We start from the raw sequence: 26,258 nt of genomic DNA, 5'->3' as shown, positions 1-26,258 counted from the left end.
GGGGAGATACAGACACAAAGCACTATGTACCACGGAGTTGCTGAATATGTTAAAAAAGTGCTGAGCAGTATTAAATTAATGCAAAACTGAAGATTACACAAGGGTAAACACTGCAGCTAATGTTTGACTAGAGCTGAACTGAGGGCTGAGTGCCTCCACTTAATTTGCAGACCATGCCCACGGCAGCCCCAGGAGGCTGGGAGTGGAGGAGACAGACATTTTATAGTGAGGAGCCACATTATTATTTTTAAATTTAGGGGGAAAAAAAAAAATCTGGCTAAAGTTACTGTTTCTAAACACTGGGGAGAGGCAACTGAGAGAAACCAAAAAAGAAGGATCAGTGAGTGCCTTTTGGAGCTGAAAGAGAAAGATATGCTAAGCTAATACCCAGTAGGTGTGAACGTCTCTAGTAAACACTAGATCATAAATAGAGCTGAGAAAATCAGTGTCGTTCAAAAGCCATGCTGCAGATAGCTCTGCAGCCTGAAAAGGACTTGCAGACACTGCTCAAGCAGGTGCATGAAAAGCGTACTTTTCATGACCATTCATTTACATACCATCCAGGAACAAGATGGTTGTGGTGAGTGAACATGATGGCACAGGGAAAGCAGTGAAATACAAAGTGGCTTTTAAGTTCAAACAAATATTTGCCAATTATTTCTTCCACTCCATCCAGATCAGATCATGACACATTTTCCTTCCCTAGCATGATGGGCCATCCCTATCATGCTGCTTTGTGGCCTGATCCTGCCTTTCGAAGCAAAGAGCACAAAAGCCTGCTCTTGCAGTCTTAAAGTTTTGCAGGAAATCTTCCACTTCCAAAGAGCATGTTTGAGCCCTCCACAGTCTGATGCAATTCCTGTTTGTGTAAGTGGCTCGGGAAGTGAAAGGAAAGAGAGGAGGGCAGCACCGGGCTGGGACTATAGCTGGTTTAAACTTATTCCTCATAGAACTTTTTTTTGGTGATTGAAGCCCTAAGTGTCTTTTAGGCATGATATGCTATGTCTTCAGTAGCAGAGCAGTGAGTATCTTTAGATTGGGTTTTCATCATATACTTTAATTTTCTAGGCTGGGGGATGACCATAATTGCTGAACAATTCAATGTAATGGAATGGGCTAATTCAGCGCTTTTTACTACATTTTTTCCACATAATATCTAAAATCTTTTTTTCCACCATAACCCATGTTTATGAAAGCAAGTACTTAACCCGCACATTTCCTGGGCTTGAATCATTTCCTTAATAAGGCATAAAATTTTGCAAAATCACTCCCCTTACATTAACACATCATTATAAGGAGATATCATTATTTAGCATGTCAAAGGCATACACTAGTCTTTGCAATGTACAGCTACTCCACTTACTTTCAGAGCCATGTATCGTGGCTTTTGAATATTAATTCCCTAAAACTAAGAGCTTTGCTTTCCTTTTCTTTCTTTCCTTATTTTTTTTAATTCAATGTTTTCTTCCTAGCTGTTAGAGGTTGTACTCTTGCACAGGATGAAGCATGTCAAACATGCTAGCTCTACTTTTAATTTTGGCTTTGAATCCGATAAGTAGAAACAAAGCAGCAAGCAATGGCTGCAATTTGAAACTGCTATAACCGCAGTTCATAAAATAACATTAAAAGATGACAAAAGCTATAAAAATCTCTATGTTCCCTTTTGTTGCTGTGTTCTGTGAGACAGGAATCTCCTTTTTCAGGGAGACACTGAAAAAGCTGATATACTACTTTAAAAATAAAAAAATATTTATGCAAACCAGAATTTCTCCTAGCTGTGAACCCACTGTGCTGCTGCAGGACACGCTGACATCCAGTGCTTAGTGACCTGGGCACACAAGTACAGTAACTCCTGGGAGCAGTTCCTCTGACATCAGAAGGTCTGCTTGCTTACATTGACTTAAACATGTGCTCAGGACCTGGCTTCATGCAGATGTCTCACTGCTGTGTGAACTTTAGTTTGGAACAAGACTTCTTACCAGAGCAGTTTTGCTGCAACAGTCTTTTGCATAGACAGGGTCACTGAGCTGAAAGTTCTATAGCTTCTTGTAACTTGAATGTCTCTGTGTCTATTGAAAAAGTGGCCAAACCTCTGCAGAGCCAGCTCCAGGGATGTCAGTCTGAGCTTTGCTCTGGCTTTGTGCACTTCTATTAACTCAAATCACTGTAAAAATGAGGTGCTTCCTAGGGGAAGGTCTCACAACTCTTGAGAAGTAGTAGTCAAGCAAGTAAAATCTTGCTTCATTTCTGACTGGGAACAAAGCTCAGATCTGCCAAGTATTTCAGGACTTGGACCATCTATCCCAGAAGTCAACTCTTGCTCACAAGAAGGCCACTCAGCAGCTTTGTTCCTGGCTAAACCATAGCAGGCTCAGGTTTACATAAAGAAAAATATCTGTAAGATGTCATAATTTCATAAGCTAACATAAATCAGGCTCTTTGCTGATGCCCCCCTCTCATTTTGTAAACATGCAGTCTGGGTTTTGACCATTGAAGACACATCAGGATGAGCACATTAGAAGATAAAGTGAATAATAGGTTTAATGAACACCTGAGTTATACAGGGTTAATGAAAACTAAACATGAGGGCTAGCCACAACCAGAATTAGCACTGGTAGCCTGCTGGGTCTGTTCTTTATAGCATGTTCAGGGTTAGGTTGACGGGCTAGCAGCTTATTAACTAGTGAGGCTATTTGTGTGAGACTGGGCTTAGTTCTGCTGGAAATGTGAAATCATAATTATTGGGTTCCTTTCTGTTTGATGCAATCCAGAAATGACACATCTTCTGAGTGTGTGGGAGGAGAATTTCCTTCTTTTCTTTCTTTCTTGCTTTCTCTCTCACATCCTTTTCCACTTTTTGATCCTAATGTGTGACAGGAAATATTGCTGGAAGAATTATTCATAATGAATAATTTTGTTGATATATTTCACCCTGGAAACACTTCAGGCACATTGTCATTTCTCTTGAAAACATTTAAGAAATGACACTAACTGTAAGCCACATGGTATGGTTTCCCTTTCCTAGTTGGATGGCTGGCTCTGTGATGACAGCTCTGGTGGGAGTGCTCCAATAGGTCAGGAATGTGGAGCATGTCCGGGTCTCGCGAATTTTTCATGAGTCACGGGATTTCCACCAGGTCAGAGCCTATTCCTCTGGTTAAAAAAAAGAAATAAAATTAATCTCTGTCATGAATTTCAGTCCAAACTGGGAAAAAATCCCACTCCCCTCACTCTGGCTGACCAATAACTTTTCCTGTGTTCTGGGTGAAGAGCAGCCCATGAGAGCCCAAGTTGGCCAAGTTCATCTGAATTTCACTTGTGTCAGGGACACTTAGTTCCTACAGATTTTCTGCAGGCAGTACAGAAGCCCTACCAAAAGGTTTGGGGAGAGCAGTGTGAGCAGAAATCCAGCTCCCTACTGAACACCAGTGAGCTCAGTGGGAGAGGAGATGTTCCAATTAAGTGAAAATCTTCAAAGCTCAAGCTTTATTCCTGGCCAACTAATCCAGCACTGGACAAGGAACTGTGGATGCTGTGGGTTGAAAATGGCTTAAACTGTGAATTCTAACAGGCAGCAGATAATTGTATGCGTGTGTGTGAATACCCCAAAATGAGGTTCAAAGTCTCAAGCAGAAGCCTGCTACTTACTAGCAGTGACTGGTACAGGCTGCTTGTCATTTGTGGGCTAAACAAAAGTAACATGTCCTGAATTCTCCAGTTAATAAAGAGATGTGGGCCAGAGACGCCTATTAGAAGACTGATCACATGTTGTGCTTTGGCACATGAACTTTCTAGATTTCTAGGACTTGGTCTCCTGGAAAGCAGAATTGCCCAAAAGGAAGGGGTCCCATAAAGAAGAAGTAATGGAAAAGAGAAGTGGGGTCAGAAAGGAGGTGGTGATCCTGGCAGGAAGAAGCCCTCTGTTCATGGGGAAAGTTCATGGGGAAAGATCATTGCCAACAATCCTGCTCAGTCACAGGATCATGGCCAGCCCAAGTAAGAGCAGCATGAATGTTGTGGGTCAGAAATCCTGTGTACAGTTCCACTGGATGTGTGATTTTCCATGTGATATCCTTGGCCAGCTTTGGGTGTGAAGAACTTGGTGACTGTGCTCTCCCTTCTGTTAGGGTTAACCTAGCAAGGGCAATTTGTTCTTGCAATCTGTTTTGCAATATAGTGATGCAACAATATAGCATCTGCAATAGTCATTAATCCAGGCTGGCACTTTTTGGTCAATGTATAAACATGCAGCATGCTTTGAGGACTTTTGTGGAGGAAAGCAGACAAATGATAGAAAAGCATAGAAATGAGAAGCGACAGTCTCCAGGTTAGTCAAAGGTCAGCAGAACGACAGGTCTAATTCCTCCTGACACTGATCTACTGTCTCCTCACATTTTTGTCCTAGTAAACAACTATCCAATACCAAATGCCTCATGGCCCTCACATACCTTTATCATCAAATGTGTAACTGAAAGCACTACTAGTTTGATATGATTCTCTGGACCTTACCCAGGGCCCTATTTCCAGATAATTTTTCTATCACGCTCGACCACGCATGGCTGCACCTAGGTGAAAAAATGCTCTAAAAAGGTCATTTGTGGTATAGAGAGAAATGTTTTGGATGAAAAGATTTTTAAAAAGGTACTGAATGATATCGGGAGTGAAAAAATGCCAGTGAAGGCCTGGAAAACTAGGAAAAATGTTGATCATCATGTTGTGACTGAACTGTAAAGGGACAAAAGATGACAGGAAATAATCTAATAGGAATACACATTTTCTTTAGGTGCTTTTTTCTTTACATTGTGTCTTGTTTAATTCCTTGCTTGTGTTCTTGCCTGCTGGCCTCTCCTCTCCTCTCCTCTCCTCTCCTCTCCTCTCCTCTCCTCTCCTCTCCTCTCCTCTCCTCTCCTCTCCTCTCTCCTCTCCTCTCCCCTCTCTCCTCTCCTCTCCTCTCCTCTCCTCTCCTCTCCTCTCCTCTCCTCTCCTCTCCTCTCCTCTCCTCTCCTCTCCTCTCCTCTCCTCTCCTCTCCTCTCCTCTCCTCTCCTCTCCTCTCCTCTCCTCTCTCCCCTCTCCTCCTGTCTCAAGAGCTCTAACAAGGAAGGAATAAGGCTGGTTATAGTTCTGATGGCGACCCCACCTGACATCAGGATTTGTGTCTATTTGCTTTCCTGTTTCAGCCTGAGAACTAGATCCTGCCTGTTGCTAGTGCTGGTGATGGGGAGTGGAGGAGGTTTGCCTGGTTACCAGCTCCTTTTCCAACCCACAGGAGCCTAGTTAAACTGAGGCTTGTTGCTGGAGCCCTGATTCAAAATTTAGGAAGAGGCTACTGCCTAGTCCACTTCTGTTAATGGAGGAACTTATTGTTGGTGCTCCCAGCAAACCACTGAGGGATCCTAACAGTGCAGAGATTACAGGTGATATCTCCTTACCCTTCTTCCTGGGTGGGTACCCTTTCTGACAGAGAAGTGAGACAGAGAAGCAAAAGCCAAGAAAGAGGGAGAAAAAGAGGAAGAGAGAGGGTATGGGAGAGGGCAGAAAAGAGGAGGAGAATTTAAAAACAAATGTTTTAAATGAAGTCTGACAAAGAGTCTTTTATTGAGAAGTCTTTAGCTTGGCATAGCATGGAAGGTTACCTGTAAGGCACTGGAAGAAGCATACAGGCAGGTTAATGTCCCTAAAATAAAGCATAAGACAATAATAACAGGGTCTTACACCTAGCAAGTTACAGCTGGTCAGAAAGTCTGCACAATAACACACCATTAGATTTAGCAACCACTGTATATACAAAAGTATGTCTCCTCTTCCCAACAAGTGCTGGAATGCACAGAAGAGGCTTTCACTCCAGATGATAACCCAGCACTGGACTGAGGCATTGCCTAGTCTTAGAGGAGTTGCTCTGAGTCCCAGGAGTTGAGGATGCTCTGACTCACTGGTACAGCACCAAAGCAGGCATTTGCATGAAAAAGTCACTGAGAAAAAATTAAAAGGGTGGCTGTTAGGGAAACATCACAGAACTTTGTCAATATGGCAAAGTAATGAGCAGGACAAAGACTATTCTTTCTTGCTTGTTTTTCATATCTGCTGTGAGCTGTTCAGGCATAAATGATTTTTTCCCAGCTATTCTTTTGACAGTTAAATTCCTTTTTAAGGCAAATTTAGAGATATCGCATGAAGAGAAAAGACATGGAGTCTGTTATGCCTTAAAAATGCAAAATAAGCCAGAACTTACTTTTAGAAGTAGTTCCCATTTTATTTTTGTTACTAAATTCTTTCTTCTATGGGTTTTAAATACTAGTTCTCCTCCCTCACATGTGTGCATTTGCCTCCTAGCACACTATGCATAGACCAGCCTATTTCTTAAAGAACTATAGTCTGAAAATAATCAAGAATTTTAGGGGCAATGCAGCTATTTCCCTGCTCCCCCATGCTACTTGTTATGGTGAAAGCACAAAGGAAGCCACCTGGATATGAAATGTGCCTGAAAAATTCCATATAGATGGAGAAATTTAAAAATTACAGCAACGGAGGAGTAATCTATTAACATGTATAACAGCATCCATCCAGCAAATGGCATGCTGTGCAGTCACTGGGAGCCCAAGGGCCAATCTCCTGGGCTGTCTGCCTAGCTCTGCTTTTTTCACAGTCTCATGAAGGCACTACCAGTTTTGGGGGAGGCAAAAACAGGGTGCAGGGAACTAAGAGTAACTCAAGTAAGGGACTTACATCCTGAAGAGGTCAGCATCTCTGTTAACTGAATGTTTACATACCTGTCAGAGTGAGGTCTGGCTGAATGGGGCTGCTCAGGAGCAAAGGCAGATGGTAAAACAGGATTGCCCAAGAGTAGGGATTTTCACTGAAGGTTGCACCAAGATGAAAGGAAAATGGTACCTCTGGGCTGACCAGACTGTGGCAATCTACACCTGTGTAGGAGCAAATCCCTATGTGGTCTGCCCATCTGTATTTTCTTGAAGGATGAAGGTTGTAATTTTTTTCTGAGAGACTTGATAATTCAGCAAAATAAAATTAGTCTCTTTTTCTTGGCATGAATACTCTTTTCAGGATGTTACTCTTCCTAAGACTGAAAATGTTTTCATAAAGAGGTGAAATTTGAAAGGTCACAGGCGAACAAATAAGCAATCAATCAGTTAGTAAAATGGAGAAGACATCTGTCCTTACACAACTGTGAGGCTGGTATTATGGGAATCAAGAAACTCTCAGAAGTAGTTTGAATTTACAATATATACATGGAAGGGACAATTAAGATGCCAGGTACACAGGAAAATATAAAATATAAAAATGCCTGTCTTCTATTGTAGAAAATAAAATGTGTTAACTTCATAAGAGTAGGAAATAAAATCTATGAAATCTAATGAAATGAAATCTAAGTCTATGAAATCTCTGATTAATAATGGTGATAGTCATATGTATTTGCTATGAATTAGATAAAAAGAAGAACCAGCTACAACACAGTCTCAGAAGGACCTGCATCCCAAAATATTGTAACATGGGCTTGCTTCACACAGCTCCAAACAAAATCGATCCCTTGAGTAGGGAGAGCGGTGACTGGAGAGAAAAGGACCTTTTCTTCTCAGTACCTCCCAGCTGCTTCCATGTTTATGTGAACGGTTGCAGTCAGAATGTGATGCTGCCTCTTTACTTAAGATGATTATTAAATGACCAAACAATCACAGTTTCTCACCCCAAATTGCCTGATAATCTACTGCCTCTCTGGGGACTGTTAGAATAGAATAGAACAGTTCTCACCACTGCTGCTTTTAAACACTTGTAATGCCATTGATCTCAGTGGAGCTAATCTGAAAGGTACACACAGGGGAGATAGATAGGAATCACTTCACTTCCATGCTGAATGACATGACCTGCACTTCACAGTTGGCAAACACGTATGTTTAGTGGCACCAGCATACACTTGGGACAGTAGAGGTTGAAATTAATCTGAATTGAACATTCCAAGCAAAAATACTGCCAAAACACACACCCGTTTTGGTAGCGGTGATGGAGAGAAGCCAGCTCTCCTCTTTCCATCCCCCAAAGAGTTCATGCAGAGTCTTCAAAGTTACTGAATGCATAAAGCAGGGGAATGTCATCGTCACCTGACAGTAATGATCACATTTCATGGTAAATAATTGCCAGCTCCCAATTACAAATGTGAGCTTCTTAAACTGCCATAATTCATGGCAACATACTTGCTGCCTCCAACCATAAATCACAATTTTTGCTAGGGTGTGGGTGAAAGAGCCATCTGTGCTGATTTTCAGTGAAGCCTCCAAAAAAACCAATTTATCAGTGTTATGTTCATCTTTCTGCCACCTCTGTTACAGCCTGAGCTCGTCTAGACAAGTGTCTTTTTCCTCCCTCTTCATGCAGGTCACCAGGACAGACCCTCCAACATGCACATCTGATTCTACAATACCCATTCCTGTTGCCTGCCTGTAATAGCACTGGAAGACCTATTTAACCCCTAAACACTGGTGACCACCTGTTTAAAAAAAAAAAAAAATCACTGATATGCCTTGCTTGGTTTTCTGCAGCATGGTGTTTGTTATGAGACTAGCAGATATCATTCATTTTTTGCCTGGGGGTACACCCAACAACAAGGCATCTTGGTTAGCTTGCAGAGCAGCGATACTCCTACCTTAATGTTCACATCTCTGCCAAGGTCCAAGTGACTCATGTACACTGCTACAGCTGTTTCAGCATTCTCATTTTATTTTAAAGCCAGCTCTGCTGGTGACTAAAGCTAAAAAGTAATCTAAAACCTCAGTATTTACAACATAAAAGCACCACAAGAAACCTACCTCAGACCTTAAGCTTCTGTAGGATTTCATTTAGGGGAATTTTATTTGAAAATGCGATATCCCCTCCCCCCTTGCTTTCCTAAGCATAATTAAAAGAGCAGATCTTGGATGGAAATGCACTATTTATGAAAACGTGCTTACCTCATTTGTGTTAGAAAGGAAAGACTGTCAACCTTGATTAGAAAGCAATAATTCTTAAAAGGAGTCAAGCAAGGTTTAATATTATTGTTTACTCTAAGCTTGAAGTTTTCAGAAATTTTAAATAAAAAATGAAAAATGACTATGAGACTCAGGAAATTACTGTATCTGAGAATTACTGCCAGGGCTATTTAAAAAAAAGTCCAAAATAGCTTGTCCCGTTTTAAGGTTGGAAACCTTACAAAATGCCTAGAGGAAGCGCTATCAAACCATGCTCCATTCCGAGTTTTACTACAGCTGTGGACAACTACAACACTGTGACAGCAGACTTACACGGAAGTATTGCAGTGCTGAATCAGGTCCTAATTGTTATTCATTTATCTGGTTATTTCAGTCACCTCTTTAGCTCATCCTCCGTAGCACAACAGCGGTCCACACAAAATTGGTTTTAGAATGATTTAGTTAAACTGACACAAGATGTGGCCACTCAGACTGATTTAAATCTGCTCTGTGTCAATTTAGTTTAAGTCATTTCCTGATCAGATTAAGCTAAATCAATACAAACCTACTTTAAATAGATTCCAGTATTTGCACTGGCTTAACTAATTTGATTTTAAAACACACCTTTAATTAAACCAGTGCAACTCTGAGTGTGGAAAAGGATTTACAAGGCAAAACTTTTGTCTGTGATAACTGGCTAATATTTTACTACTGTGTTGTGTCATTTGTGACCTGGAAAACAGAGTGAAAAAGCAATGCTATGCCTAAGAAGCGTGACAGTAGGTGGGACTTTGAAAAAATGCTGTGTCTTTGCCATGGCCTGGGGCTCTTCAGTTGTGGGAAGATAGTTGGGGCCTGTCAAAAGACAGTTAACATATTTACAAGGAAGATGTATTTAATTTATGAAATATGACACTCTCTAGACAACAGACAGCAGCTGGACAAAGCAGTTGTACCTGTGACTTGGGGGTTGTTTCAGTCCTCTTTTTAAAAAATTTTGTTCCCATGTTTTTGACTTGGCTGTTCTGAACAAATCTCACAATTTTGTTAGCAAGAGGGAATTTTTTTTCCTGAGAAAAGTGACTGTTCTTTGCAATGTGTAGAAATATTACAGGAAAAGTTTACTTAAAGAGAACAAATGAAACTTGCAGTTTATCCCAGGGTTAGAATTGTGACTCCTCTTAGGTTACTGGAATTGGGTGTGTTTTGCTATCTCTACAAACATTGTTGTGAATACTTGCTATATAAATTCTGTGCTTGACTCAAACTCAGAGATTTACACAGTGGTTTTGGTTAGCAGCTGAAAAATATTGGAAACATACGTTCCTCTAAATAATTGATGCTCCAGATAACAGACTAGCCAGGAACCCTATGTGTTACTATTGCCATTTTGCTAGTGGGGAACTGAAATGCCGGGGAACACAAAACTGAGATCCAGCCATCTCTCCTATGCATCTTGCACATCACCAAGCAGTCACCCAGGAAGTGCTATGTGATAGCCTGCAGCTGTTTGCCCATTTTAATTCTTGAGATGAACCCATGGAGCCCAAACGCCACAATACAGTGCCCTGTCGTGACTAAACAGTGTTTCCCCTCCTCAAGATGAAACAGAGCATATTGGAACCTGAAGCCTAGAGGGCTCCCAGATGGATAACGTAGCTGTGCTAATTAATTAATTCAAATTGGCTGAGACCCTGACAAGCTGCCAGTGTGCCTAACAGGCAAAAGTTCAACATGCCCTTGCTTAGGATACTTCGTAAAGCATACAGCAAGTTAAAAGTGTGCATCCAGGCACATTATAGCAACTTGCACCCTACCTTGTAATTTCTGGTTTTAAAACCCATCTGGATGAGTCAGAAGCAGCACACAAAGAATTCAACTGCTAGTGCAAAGAGAGCACACATCCAGGACCCCTTCATTTACTGTTGAATTAAAACCTGCAATCACCCATACTGGGCTGTTGTTGTTTGTGGCATGAAAGTGCCAGGAGTTCCAAATTATAGTCAGGGCTGAATACTGTAAGCACATTAGGGACCCTGTGATACCCTAGTACCTGAAACTGAGCAGCTCAACTGGTAAGGTGTCAAAGGATGATGGGGAGGAGAAGCAGAGAAACAGAGGCATGAAGAGATGGAGTGACTTCTGCAAGATCATGCAGATGCCAGTAGCAGAGACAAAATTAGATTAAAATTGCCTGGTGTAAGAGCCTATTTATTCACCATTTGAAAAACAGACATGAAACACCATTTGATGGGGATCAGACCTGCTCACGTACACATGTAATGAAGGCAGGCTAGGATTTTGGTCTTCAGCCAAAGATACCTTAGCAAACCAGCCATGCTGAGACTCCCGCTCTTCCTGTCACAGAGCTTATGATATCATCCCTATTCAAGATTGCACAGAAGACTGAAAGTTGGACCAAAGTTTGTCCTTGTTAGTGATGCAGAAAAAGTCTGGGCAGAGCAGATGCAGAAGTATCACAGGGGCCTGTCTGAGGATAGGTAAACATAGCTGAATGTGGAGGGAAGTACACAGTCTCTTGCCTTGCTGACTGCATGTGATCTGCTAGGCAAAGATCATCATTCCTGGAATCATCACTGAAGTCTGTGCAGAAGCATCTACAGATGTCAGTGGAGCTGGGTGATACTCTGGTGAATAAAAAATCAGTGTCCAGTGCCCATACAAAGCTGCAAAGATAATAATGCAGTGGTCTACAGGACCATGAGTTCACACTCATGGAGACACTCAGCTCTGCACCAGCAACACACCCGTATTATTCTTGCAAACTCCTGAATGGAAACTTTCCAAAAATAATACCACATAATACATATCTGCCCTTCTGTTTGTGATAGGCAGTGCTGTAGTTAAGAGTAGGCTTGGTTAGACAGAGTATAATCACTTTTTATTTTTGGAGGCAAAAGTTTGCCTACTTTTTGGCAACGGTAAGTGTGGCTACACCAGGAAAAAACTCCCAACAGCCTTGTTTACCTTACGTAGCTTCCAACCCTTTCACTTACTGAAACTGCTCCTGAGAGGATATCCTTTATGTACACCACACTATATATGACAGTGCTGTGTTGGAAGCCTTGATAATATCCTAACTGCTTGATAAATCAGATATTGTCTTCACATAATTGTCTGGGACATTAATTAAACAAAACAAAAGAAAACCAGAACTTTGCCTACAGACTCCTTTTGTCTCCTTACAGGACCTATTCTTGCCAGGACCAAGGGTGGCTGGCTCTCTCAGCTGGCTCCTGTCTGACTTGTTCCCTGCTGAAAAGCATGAAACGTCATCACACTTCACAAGAGTTTATCTTCATGTCTTGAGTTTCCAGAATTTGCAACCACATTGACGTAGATCTACAAGTGACAAAAGCACTGCGGTAAGTCTTATCTGGCAGCTGGCTTGCTGAAAAGGACCAAACAGGAACAGATAATTTGCTGTATCTGCATCAAGACGACTGTCCAAGAGTCGAGGTTTTCAAAAAGAATGCCTAAAGTAAGAGATTTTCAGTATGTGCAGATGTACTCGAGAAGTGGTCTTCATAGAATCGTAGAAGAGTTAGGGTTAGAAAGGACCTTAAGATCATCAAGTTCCAACCCCCTTCCATGGGCAGGGACACCTCACACCAAACCATGTCACCCAAGGTTCTGTCCAACCTGGCCTTGAACACTGCCAGGGATGGAGCATTCACAACTTCCCTGGGCAACCCATTCCAGTGCCTCACCACCCTTACAGTAAGGAACTTCCTCCTTGTATCCAATCTAAACTTCCCCTGTTTAAGTTTTAACCCATTACCCCTTGTCCTATCACTACAGTCTCTAATGAAGAGTCCCTCCCCAGCATCCCTATAGGCCCCCTTCAGATACTGGAAGGCTGCTATGAGGTCTCCAAACAGCCTTCTCTTCCCCAAGCTGAACAGACCCAACTTTCTCAGCCCATCTTCATAGGGGAGGTGTTCCAGTCCCCTGATCATCCTCGTGGCCCTCCTCTGGACTTGTTCCAACAGTTCCATGTCCTTTTTATGTTGAGGACACCAGAACTGCACACAATACTCCAGGTGAGGTCTCACAAGAGCAGAGTAAAGGGGCAGGATCACCTCCTTTGACCTGCTGGTCATGCTCCTTTTGATGCAGCCCAGGATACGGTTGGCTTTCTGGGCTGTGAGCGCGCACTGAAGCTGGCTCATGTTCATTTTCTCATTAACCAACACCCCCAAGTCCTTCTCCGCAGGGCTGCTCTGAATCTCTTCTCTGCCCAACCTGTAGCTGCGCCTGGGATTGCTCCGACCCAGGTGTAGGACCTTGCACTTGCCATGGTTAAACCTCATGAGGTTGGCATCAGCCCACCTCACAAGTGTGTCAAGGTCCCTCTGGATGGCATTCCTTCCCTCCAGCGTATCAACCGAACCACACAGCTTGGTGTCATCGGCAAACTTGCTGAGGGCGCACTCAATCCCACTGTCCATGTCAGTGACGAAGATGTTGAACAAGACCGGTCCCAACACTGATCCCTGAGGGACACCACTCGTTACTGGTCTCCACCCGGACATTGAGCCATTGACCACAACTCTTTGTGTGCAGCCATCCAGCCAGTTCTTTATCCACTGAGTGGTCCATCCATCAAATTGATGACTCTCCAATTTAGAGACAAGGATGTCGTGTGGGACAGTGTGGAACACTTCACACAAGTCCAGGTAGATGACATCAACTGCTCTACTCCCGTCCATCAATTCTGTAGCCCTATCATAGAAGGCCACCAAATTGGTCAGGCAGGATTTCCCCTTAGTGAAGCCATGCTGGCTGTCACCAAGCACCTTGTTGTTTTTCGTGTGCCTTAGCACGCCTTCCAGGAGAATCTGCTCCAAGATTTTGCCAGGCACAGAGGTGAGACTGACTGGTCTGTAATTCCCTGGGTCATCCATTTTCCCCTTCTTGAAAATGGGGGTTATATTTCCCTTTTTCCAGTCGTCCGGAACTTCACCTGACTGCCATGATTTTTCAAATATGATGGACAGTGGCTTAGCAACTTCATTCACCAGCTCCTTCAGGACCCGCGGATGGATTTCATCAGGTCCCATGGACTTGTGCACGTTCAGATTTTTAAGATGGTCTAGAACCAGTTCCTCTCCTACAGTGGGCCTTGGGTCTTCATTCTCACAGTCCCTGCATCTTTCTTCCAAGACTTGGGTGGTGTGATCAGAGCCTTTGCCAGTGAAGGCCGAGGCAAAGAAGTCATTCAAAACCTCAGCCTTCTCCAAATCCAGGGTAGCCAGTTCTCCTGAGATCTTCCAGAGAGGGCTCACTTTGTCCCTAGTCTGTCTTTTATTTGCTATGTACCTATAGAATCCCTTCCTGTTATCCTTAACATCCCTAGCAAAGTTTAATTATAACTGGGCCTTAGCTTTCCTAACCTGGTCCCTAGCCTCCCGTACAACATCCCTGTATTATTCCTAAAGACGAGTTAGGAGAATAGTAAGCAATAACAATTTATAGACTAATTTCCTAAACCATGTAAGTACTAAGGTAACTATTTATTTATATTTTGCTTGGGACTGTATTAAAATAGTAAGGTCTTACATCTGATCCACTGTCGTTCACATGACACTTTGGATCAAGCCACCAACTATCGTTTGGCCTGTTTTACTCAAAAGCCAGAAAATGTCAGTCAACAGAATTTTGTTTTTCTTTGTCCTGCTGTGCATAGGCAGTATGGTTGCAAATGTAAGGGCGGAAAGTATTTTTCCAATAAACAACTATTTTTCTAAAACATGTCTCTAAGACAACTTATTTTCACTTAAATTTGAATCGCCTTTATGAGCTGACATGCCACTAGTGAAAGGTGCCTTATGTTTACATTCCCTGACATTACATATTTTAGTTAATTTTAATGTTTCAGGAACATGAATTCTTCTCCTTAAAATTTTCCATTGTTTATTAAGCAAAAGAAGGGCACAGGGCATAGTTAGATATATTTTTCAGAGGTTTACTTTTGCAAAGTTGGACAGGTTTTGCAGTGTTTGGCGGAAGAGCTTCAAGGTTCATACAGGAACCTGCATCAAGAATCTAAGGATCCATTGTAACCCATTGCATTGCAACTGTTTCAAGAATCGAGGACCTGTCACCTTGGGACCCACCACTCTCAGTGAAGAAAATTGGAGGAAACAAAGGTCCAACACCCTATTTGAATCATACTCATAATTTCTCAAAGTTCAGGAATGTTCTGTTCAAATATTGACTTTATTTCCTAATAGATAAAGGAGGCAAGATTCAAAACTTGGTTGTTAACCCAGGCCCAAGCTTCTCCAAAGTTTATCTGAGGGCTGAATACTGCTGCTCCTTAAATACCTGGGAAGAGGCTCAGCGGACTATTCAAACTACAGGAGTTATATGATGACGTAATGTGTTTAGCTTCAGCTATTTCTCCATGTTTATTTAAAAAGCACCCATCAGGATGACTCCACACACTTGGGTAATTGTTTTAAATATACACACAGCTATGGATAAAAATCCAAGATATCTTGATTTGCTCTACTGCAACAGTTCCTGTGCCAAAGCAGGAGGCTCCCTCAACTTGCCATCTTGATTCGCTCAACCTGTCATTTCCAATAAAAACTAAGAAAATAGATGCATCCTGCCAGGATGCCCCCAAGTCAGTTAATTTGAGGTTTTTCATAAAAAAAGGTGGAGGCTGCTCCACAATGGAAGACCCAGCAGGGAAAAATACCTGCTATCAGTGCCTCCTTCTTAAACAAAGGATCTCTTTTCCCGGGATTGTACCTGTGGCAATATCACGTGTAGGAGGAAGATCTCTTCAATAGCCACAAGCCAAGCATACTGCCTAAACCCACCTATTCCTCTTTGTCACTTTATATTCTGACCTATCTTCCAATGGTTGTAAAATCTATCCTTTTGGAGCTCTTCCACACTGGAAAATTGCATCATGATAAAACACAACCCCAAGGAATCTTGGTAACTAAGACAATGTTAAACATGCTGCTAAACATTGAACACAGACAGGGACTGTTGTGTTTAACATCACATCAGCTGGTTGTGGTTAAACCCATGGGCTGACCAGCTGCCACGATGCTAAACATGATGGTGTCTGCCCGAGTTGAGTATTTAACAGTGTGTTAGCAACCCTAACTCTTAAAGGTCTTTTTTCTTGAATGATCTGGTTTTCTAGCATAGGCAAACATTATAGTGATATACGTGACTGCTGCAAGGTACCAGATTAACCAGATTAGAGCAGTTTACATGGTACTCTGATTTATGTCAAGGACTTCACTCTCCTAGCTGAGCTGACTAGAGCAATTGCAAACACCATGTTAGTTCATGCCTTGCCTTTGTTCCTGGACAAAGTGTCTGTGACCCCAGCACAGCTGGACTGTTATTACACTGGACTGATGGTGAGAATATCAGACATATGGCACCTTGACAAACGGGGTTTTTTAGAGGCCTTATCCTAACATAGGACAAAGGGGAGACAAACACTTGAATGGTATTTATGTACCAGCAAGATGGTGAGGAAAATGACAAGCATCTGCTTTCCTTCATGTGATTGGGCATGATGTATTGGAAGTACTCTCATCTCTGTGATGCAAAAGGATAACACAAAGTTAACTTTACTAATGGATCAGTTCCAGAACTATTTCAGCTCCAAGAAATATGTGACATTTGGATGTAATTTTTTATTTATTACCAGATATCAGACTCCTGCAGAAACAATAGACCAGTATGTGAATGGTCTAAAAATTAAGGCCAAGTTTGTGAGTTTGTGCAGCTTGATGCATGACAAATTCCCCACAAGACTGTTGGGATGACCAGATATTTGGCTTTTGAAAGGAAAAATAAAAGCTTACAACAAGTGAAATCAGTGCCTTCCCTGAAAATGAGGGAAAACCCCCAACAAATTAAACACATGGCTTAAAAGTAAGAAATGGAAACCTAGGTAAGTATTATTAAAGCAGCATACAGTCTGAGAGATGATCAGTTCTTACTGCAGCTTTTCCATAGGCAGAAGTTCTGTTTAGTGTCTTTCTCCTCATTTTAGTTGGTGATTTCCCAATCACTGAATTCATAGCTTCAGTTGCACTACTTAAAATTAAGCAATTGTTTGAACTTAATATTTTGAGGTTTCTTTACATCTGCCTGATTTTACTGAAATTAATCAGTGGCTTCTCTTATGAGGCAGAAATTATGAAAATAATGAAGAAGAATGCCAGATGTAACTGTTTTTGCCAAGAAAGTGGATTGAAATTAGAGTGCTAATTAGTTTTAGTTAATACAAATTTTTATTTTTTACATATTTTGATTATTTTTATGTTTTCTATCATTTTTAGGAGAAGGGAAAAGTAACCAGTAAAGGTGCTACTGCTAGTACTTTGGGTCCAAATAAAAGACTGAAGTTTAGAAGATACAAAGGATGAGTTTGAAGCTGTGAACAAAAATCAAAGGAGAGAATCCTTTGAATTCCAATCCTACCCAAGTTTCTGAAATCCTATCCAAGCTTTTCCTGCAAGCACAGTGGCTGCTCAAGGAGGAAAAGGAGTATGAACAGAATGTGGAAGAGGAGGGTGAGCTCTGCTACTAAGTGGGCTGAAGAGGGATGAGAAGGGAGTACAGAGGACTGTAACAAAACTAAACCCTGTAAGGCATCCTTCTCCTAACTCCATTTTAACTTCTTCCAAAACCCTAAGTTGCTGGACACAGATACTTCTAAGTGGAATAACATCCATGCCGGAGCTTTGGTTTTATACATAACCTTCACAGTTTAAACAATGCCTTATATCAAGTGAACTTTCCTCCAACTTCATGGTGTTTCCAGTATTGCTGATATATAGTTGGGCTGGAGAGCTCTTCTTCCTGGTTCTTTCTCAAACATTCCCTCCTCAATGCAGACCCTGAGGAGGGCAGGATTCTTCCCCACATTGGGCTGGCAGCTAGACTTTAACCTGCCACCTAACCTCAAAGCACTGCTTCGGAGGCAACTAATGTCCCATACAGTCTGGGTTCAAACTTAAACAGGAGAAGTTCAGGTTAGATATAAGGAAGAAGTTCTGTATTGTGAGGGTGATGAGGCACTGGAATGGGTTGCCCAGGGAAGTTGTGAATGCTCCATCCCTGGCAGTGTTCAAGGCCAGATTGGATGGAGTCTTGGGTGACATGGTTTAATGTGAGGTGTTCCTGCCCATGGTAGTGGGGTTGGAACTAGATGACCTTAAGGTCGTTTCCAACCCTAACTATTCTATGTTTCTATGATTCTCTAGACGTAAATGAAATCCAAACCTCTCACAAGCCTGACTAATGAGTGAAAACACAGATATAGTTTCAGATGACTTGGGTATAAAACTTAAGATAGGGCTATTGGTTATGTGGAAGATGAAGAAGGTCCAGACTGTAGAAACTCCACACAGAGGAAAGACTGGAGGAATGAAGAGGGCACAGGAAGGGAAATGGGTCTGTTCTTGCCAGCTAGGCCAAGGGAGTGGCAAGATGTCAGTGAAGCAGTATCAAAGATGTGAACCTGAGCTAAGAGGAATTGGTTTGGGGAAGAGAAGATTTAGCAGTGATCAGTAGAAAGATGATATAAGGGGGTTTTGGAGACAAAAGGGTGTCCCGCAAGGAAACAGAAGGAGAGAGAAGGGAAAATGGAGGTTGACAGGCTACTAGACATGCCAGCAGGGATCGGAACTGGGTGAAGGAAGAAAGATTATAGAAACTGCTGAAAAGTAGGAACAGCTTGAAGAGGAAGAAAGAAAACAAAAATTTGTAAGCTGAAGTGTATGGATCCATGGATCATCTTCAACAGAATTTGACTTCAGCTGAGAGTTTCCAGTGAAAGGGAGTTAGCTGCAGAAGTGATAGGTACAATGATTAGTCTGGGTGCATGCCACAGAAAAGGATCTGAACATTCTGACTTTGAGCTGCTTCAGAGACTAGTGACTGTGTGGAGCACTGGTAAGCTCTGAAGGTGGAATATAATGAGCAAAAGGAATATTTCATTTTCACAGCTTTCACTATACCAAAGAAACACTGCAGGTACTACTGAGGTTGCAGAAAGCCTCTCCTTCATGTCCTTAGAAACTTACAAACCTATTACCCAGGCCCAGGTATGCTCCCGACTGAAAACGAAGCAAGACTGCTGATGGATATTTGTTGTAAATGACAATTTACTTCATCCAGGTAAGGATTTAACTTCTAAACTTTACAGCCAATAAGACTCATCATTTGACCTAAATTCCACTGCCATTTCTAAATCATGGGCTTCCTAGCTCTTGCTGGACCCCAAAAGTGATTTGGTCATAAAGTTCACAAGGGACTTAACTGGAGTTCAAGTGAGATTAATGTGGGCCAAAGTGATCATAATATGATGCTGGCTGAATTTCCCCTTAACACCAGCCATCAGTAGATCTAGTTCAGTACTCCTGTTCTGCCAGTACTCTGAAGGAAAAGGAGGCAGGTGTTCTCCAAGAAGAAGTGGCAACAACAACCAATCTGCTTTCCTGACCTCAGGGTATGTGTTAGGGTGAGATGATTATTTATTATCTGTATTGCTGTGGTCCTTAGGATACCTTATGCAACTCAGAGTTGCATTCTGATTTTGGAATGGAAAAACCTGTTGTGTATAAATAGCCACCTGGGCTCTGCAAGAAATGTGCCCTAAGCAGTCAGAATTTTCTGCTTGCAAAGGCACATGGCTGTGAAAACCTTTCTTGTTTAGCCCAAAAGTTATCCTGTCTAATGGGATAGCAGAATAAGCAAGCAGAACTGTTGAAGGATTTACTTGCTGAGCCAAAAAAGCTTGTAAGTAGTTAACGAGTGTTTAGCCTTGCTGAACTTTCATAACACTGCCATTGATAACCAAGTGGGACCTGCACAGCACAGGCTTATGGAAAAAAAAAGAGCTGGACTTGTCCTTTCTCAATTTTAAGAAGCCTCTTAAGCCCCAGGTGGTGAAAGATGTTGAAGTTAAGATGCCAGTAAAAAGAGACAGCTGAAGGCAAAGCCATTGCCCATTTTCTTTGACAGAAATGTAGTAAAACTACAAATGGGGTGGTCTGGTAGCATGTGCTATAGGAGTTATATGTTCTCCTGACATGTGAATCTGGGGAACAAGACCTCAGAAAACAGAGAGAAGGTCACTGCCATGGGGGAAAGCTTTTCTGTTTAAGCATTTGGATGACAACGTAAGTACATCGTGAGTAAATGGTTACAAGAAGGTTAAACCAAGGGTATTTGTGCTTTTATTTGTAAGTCTAAAACCAAGACTTTTTTTTTTCTTGAATATGCAGTCTCATTTTTAATTTGACCCCTGGTATTCGAAGACCCAGGGTCTTGGTTGGATGAAAACTGGGTTGGCCCTTCTTGGTTGGATGAAAACTGGGACTAGAGTAGGTTTTAAAAGAACTTTCATTTGGTGACTGTACTGTAAGACTAAAGCAAGCTATCACTCAAGACCGATTTTTTTAAGTCTTTTTCCACATGATAGAATGGATTCAGGAAAACATGTATCTAATTAGAGGACCAATACCCAAACATTTAGGCAGTTATCTTCCAGGGATATGAAACCCATATCCCTGGGTTGAAAATATTCAGTTATTTATGTTACTTGTGACTACTCCAAATTTATGGCTAGCAAGAATCTAATTAGATTATTCCCTCTCTTCAGGAGTGGATGAACATCCCCAGCTATCAAGATACACATGGTCTGACTCAACAGAGTAATATAGCCAGATTTCTGAGCTGCATACCAAAATACAGAAACAGCTGAGAGCTATCAGTCCTCTCATCTGCCAGAGGGCTGTGGAAATGGAAGACCCAGGAGCAGGATCTTTGCAGAGTTACCACCCCCATGCTGCCCAATGGCCTGGTGCTGAGCATGCAGCAGGCAGCTGGGGTTATCAGTGGTGTTGACCAGAGCTATCATCCTTATCCACATTCTCTCCCAGCTGTAGAAGCAAATTCCTTGGCAGCCTCAGCTGCTGGTTGCTTGACACTATCTCAGGGGAAGAGCTGCACTTACACACTTTGCAGTCACATATAGCTTAAAAGCAAAGAGATGCCCCTTCATCACCTAGTGTGAACTATTATTAGTAGGTCAGGGTGTTTTATACAAATAGTAATGGCACATGAGACCTTTATGCCCCTCGTCTACACTGGATTACCCAGCCCAAGAGTAAAGGCAAAAATACATAATATATGTAGGTTTGGCTCTAAGAATATAAATCATAGAATCATACAATGATTTGGGTTGGAAGGGACCTAAAGGATCATGTGGTTCCAGGTTGCCTGAAGCCCCATTCAACCTGGCCTACTTGGCCAGGATACAATTCTGAGTGTATCAAAGAGAGGAAAAGAAGCTACTGACAGTTCTGAGTATAGAGCAGCAGTCCTTAACCAGGCTTTCTCCTGACAGGTGCAGACAGTATGGTGCCAGCCGGGCTGAACTGATCCAGAGAAGCTAGTGTAGCACTTTGCCAGGTACCTCCACAACCACAGGGCTCTTTCTGCCATCTGCATCACCACCTTAATGTAACTAGGTACAAACTGCTTGGGATGCCCTGTAATTGCTATTGGAGTCCTTGCTTGCTATTAAAAGGGTCAATTTTCTATTTTGCATGCAACTATGTAATGCAACCAGTAGCCCAAGAGCCTGTGTTGATGCTCCATAGATGTACAAATCCATCCCTGCCCTTGACAAATTGCAATTTGTTGTGCTGGTGAGGGAGGTCACAAGCAGCAAAAAACTGCGGTGCTACATCTAAACACTCAATTTCCAGGCATGCACACAAAACAATTTCCCACTGTTCATCTTGATAGGTGGTTTCTGTCTGAAATGCTGTGTTTATGTATGGATCTGTAATAATGCAGAGTTGTTATGGCCTTTCTAACAGTTGCCAGGTCTGCTGAAGAACAGTGAGAAGATTACATTTTCCTCTGAATTCAGCAGAGGTCTCCAAACAGTACTTGTGTGTGTACAAGGAGAGTGAGGCCCAGGGAGCCTGTAATTATCAGCTAAATAAATAATTTAATTAATACAAACTCTGGGGTAGATCCCAGTCTGACTTGGCAGTTTTATTCTGTTTCAGGGAGGTATAAAACAGTGCCAAAGCCCCCAGATCTAGCCTTTAGGGATTCTTCTTTTGTAAGAAAGTCCAGGTGTCATGCAGAGGGGAGGACCTAGCCCTGCAGGTTAGCAAAATGCTTCAGAAACAAGTAAGAACTGACCCAACTGATTTTTTTTCCCCTTTAGTTTCTCAAAACCTTGGCTCTGTTCCTCATCCCAATCTCCCATCATTTATTTTTCATCTTTACATACCTCTAAATTTCCTGCCTTTTGGCTGGGACCAGGCGTGCAAGAGCCAAATACTGTTATAGCTGGTTTTGTGTTGGTTCCAGCCCAATTGGAAGCAGGAAATACTAAAATTCTCCTGGGTAATCCTCTTCTCTGGAGACTTCCAGTCCAATTTTGCAGATTCATGAGTGTTACGTGCTTTAGGCAAAGTTCAGAGATGCAACCAAAGCCAATTACAACAGATACGTAGACGTGAGACGCAAGGGAGCCAGCAAGTTTTGTATGACTGTAACATCCCTTGCTATCAGGACCCTTACATGCACCAAACTACCGCAATCTGTTTAGAGCTCAGTCCCGAATCTGAGTGCTAAACTGTTCCTGCACACCTCCAGAACTTGGTCTGCATTACTTATTGTCTGAGGGTTCAAGTTCAGCGGGAAGCCAGTGGAAGAGCCTTTTCAGGACCTGAAAGCAGAGGCAGGAGGAGTAAAGCAAGCAGACAGTATCATCCACACTTCGGTACCATTGGTACTGTTACACAGTGGCTCTGTGGAGACCTCAGGATTTGGTCAATGCATGAACGGCAGACTGGGCAGAAACCTCCTACTGCCCTGCACTAGCTATGATGGGGATGGGACATGCAAGCACTGCTGGAGCCCCTCCAGACCTCTTCTACCAGCCTCTGTCCTCTGGGGGAAGACAGCAAATCTAAACTGGTTTGTTCTGGGAAGAGCACTCAAGGATAATAGTCCTGCAAATACAGTTCCTCTGCATGGTAAACTTGAGCTCAGACCTGCTGAAGGGAAGCATGTTTAGAGCAGCTACCATGCAATGGCACTACTATACAATGGAGATTCCTACTAACAGTGGAAAAAATAAAATACTTTTGAGAAAGGAGAAAAAAAAAAGAGACAGAATGATCTGGAGAGCTGTTGGAGGAATGGGAAGGAATGAGTATTGAGTTCTCCTCATACCAATGTGATATTTATCACTAGTGCACAAATAATCTCACATGATACCCCTGTCCTCACTGTGCTCAGCAAACAGCATGGACATACATAGATTTATGAACATCAGCCACTGTTAGAAAACCAGGGAGATTTGTTTCATGTGGCCTGTTTCTGGGAAAAAAACTCCGAGCATGTGTTTCTTTGCCTGCTCTGGAGCTGATCAGAAGATACTCATTTAATAAGAGTATTATTTTCTATTGCTTGCATGACATCAGCACAACATTAGCACCCATTGAAACTGGTGACCCATTTTAGGTGGCGCTGTACCCAAGCACAGTAAGAGACAGCAGTCACTATGCTTATCAGCTGAGCAGACAAGACGTATGTCCCCTTTCCAATTGGGGAACTGATACAAAGCAATGAAGTAATCTACCCCACAGATATTCAATATACAAATACAAGCATGATGGCCAGCTGCAGTACTGAAATACGGTAAGAGGTTTAACAGCACTAAAAACAATAGGCATTGTATACTGTAGGCTTATAAAATAGTACTGGATGAAAAAAGGTTCTTTTCTTCCCTGAGAAATGACAGATTTTTGTCAAACACAATTTGGCTGAAAGCTGGAATTTGTGCTGATTGGAATATCTTTTGTTTTGTAGCCTTCAGTTATCTGAAGTCAAAATGCAAAAGCAGACACCTCTCATGAAAAGTTTGACCAAGAAGAGAATAATTTTCAGTGAAAATTTGCTTAGATGAAAAATGTACAGCCAGCTCTGATGCAAAGCACCTTATGGTAAGTGCTTCCTTTCTGTTTGCTCTTGCATCCAGCTCTGCAATTCTGCACTGCATTGGCCTTTACTTGAATATCACCTTCTGCTCCTAATATATTGCTGACAGCTCCAGCATAAATCTTCCTAAATATGAGTGCTGGGATGCTGTAGGGGAGGAAGAGGAGGAGGAGGAGATACAGAAGGGAGAGACTAGCTGGGAACAAGGGGGAATTAAAGTCCCAGTTTCAGAAGACAGGTGTCCAGCACTGGTTAAATTAAAAAGGAAATACATATTTAACTGTTGTGGTCATGGAGAAAATCTAGAAAATGTGAAACTCCCAGGCTTAAAAAAAACTCAGCCATGGATGAAGATTCCTGATTTTCTGCTTTGATTGTAGTGCTGGGGTTGAGGGCACTGAACGGGTCAGGTGCACCGCAGCTTGCCGTGGGCATCCAGGGCAGGGGTTTCTGTCCTCATGCCTGCCCAGGGGTGGCCAAGGGTCCTGCATGGCCTCCTCACACCTCCAAAACCTGGGCCCCACACACCAGACCTGGGGAGGAGTAGGAAGAAGAAAGAGCATCTCGTTTGTCACACTGCTGAAGCTGACTTGAGGCTTTCCAGTGACTTCTTTTCTGCCCAACTGGCAGCAGATGGGGAAAGCCCATACAAAGAAGTAAGAAGGACCTTGCAAGGACCATGTATGAGCTTTTGTCTGGAGTGGCTCTGTTGCAGTAATGCTGGTTGCAAGCAACGCACCCAGCAATTGCATCACCTCCTCTTTTTGGACTGTTAGGGATACTTCCATCCATATGGGCTACTTGTATCCAAAAACTGCCTGCTGATTTTGCAAATCCTAAATGCCATCTTCCTCTTCCAGTATCAGCTGTCCTTGCAAATTTTCTTCCTGTCTGGATCTCCCTTCTGTTTGAAAAGCAGACTTCTCCATGAAACTTCCTCTATAGTAATAGCACAAGATAGGCTGGTTTTCCTTATCTCAGGTTAGTTATTTCCCTAGTCTGAACCTTGAACCTGAACCGCATTGTTCTCTTACTGGCATCTCTGCTTTTGGTGCCCAACCAACCCCCATGAGTCTAAACCATATGTTGAATAATTTCCACAACTTTCATCATGTCTCTTGCATGGTAACATGGGTGCTAAGGAAGTGTTTGGTGCAGTTTTCAGTGCCCTCGGCTGACTGTGAGGTGATAGGGGAAGACAGAGGTGGATTTCAGCTGCCGAAGCCATAACTCTGGGGACAGGTGGCAGGAACAGAAGCAGAACAGGAGGAAGAGGGCAGAGCGAGCTTGTGAAGCTAAGTGGAACTGAATAAGCGGAGATTATTTATTGCAGGAAAACAAGAGCTTGTTCAGAAGGTCCAACTAAGGCACTTCCCAACAGAGCTGTGCAAAAAGGCTGAGAAAAGCTGCAATGGAAACGTGCGCCTCCGAAGATCAAACCCACCCTTCAGGAAGGCTCTTACCAACTTCTGGGAGTGCAGGGGAATATGCCTTTCCCTAAATTTCATTATAGAGGTACGACAAGTAATGTGGAGTTGTGTCTGGTATCTATATTTATCCTAGTCTGAAGCAATGCTTCTAAAATCATGTGCCAGTATGCTTAAAATGGTGGAAGTGTGTCATGGTTTTAGCTTTGTCATACTAGAGGTATTACTGCTAGTCCTAGGTACGTGACACTAGACGCCATCTACAATACCACCAAAAAATTTTTCTTCTGTCAAAAAATGGTATACTTTAATTCTCAGGAACTATTGTGTTACTACCACACACATCAAGATGTGTAGGCCAAATGCTCTTTATCAAAATAATTTTACAAATTCTAGCATATCAGAAGGATATTTAAATCAAAGCTAATACCAGATGTTCTATGACATAAACACCATAAACAAATAAGTTCATATAATTTTCTCTTCTTTGCCTCTTACTTTGTGTGAGAAGTATACCATGGTTAATGAAAAGGTTATGCCAAGCATTTATAAGAAAATTCTCAGCTTCAAATACTACATAAAAATGGAAACATAAACACAGTTTTTAGAAGGACAAGTCTCCAGGGGGCAGACTGGGTGGCACGAACGGCATGAAATGCTTCACTGCATAGGGTATCTATCTTTCACATACAATTACTTGGAGGACAAGACACATTGTAAATTAATTCCATAGCAGAAAATGGGTTGAAAGAGTGAAAACCACAAAAATGTGGTGAAAAATATTTGCAGATCTGGCCAAATCTTTTGACGTAAAATCAGTTGAATAGTTACAGT

At 42.2% G+C, this 26,258-nt stretch overlaps 1 long non-coding RNA gene across 2 annotated transcripts; it reads left to right on the top strand.

Moving 5' to 3' along the window:
- Nucleotides 1-25,869, top strand: LOC130607717 (uncharacterized). Of its 2 annotated transcripts, XR_008974315.1 has the most exons (6): nucleotides 1-390; nucleotides 12,165-12,341; nucleotides 21,855-21,931; nucleotides 23,869-24,002; nucleotides 24,858-24,978; nucleotides 25,331-25,869. It is a non-coding gene; the product is annotated as an uncharacterized LOC130607717 (long non-coding RNA). The 2 variants fall into 2 exon arrangements; XR_008974316.1 differs by lacking the exon at nucleotides 21,855-21,931.
- The last annotated feature ends 389 nt before the right edge of the window (nucleotides 25,870-26,258 follow it).

The sequence above is a fragment of the Pezoporus wallicus genome, unplaced genomic scaffold, assembly GCF_028554395.1.
Source record: "Pezoporus wallicus isolate ANWC-B61680 ecotype Strahan unplaced genomic scaffold, APGP_CSIRO_Pwel_v1 contig_6488, whole genome shotgun sequence".
Lineage (NCBI taxonomy): Eukaryota > Metazoa > Chordata > Aves > Psittaciformes > Psittacidae > Pezoporus > Pezoporus wallicus.
This window is presented reverse-complemented; position numbering and strand designations above follow the sequence as displayed.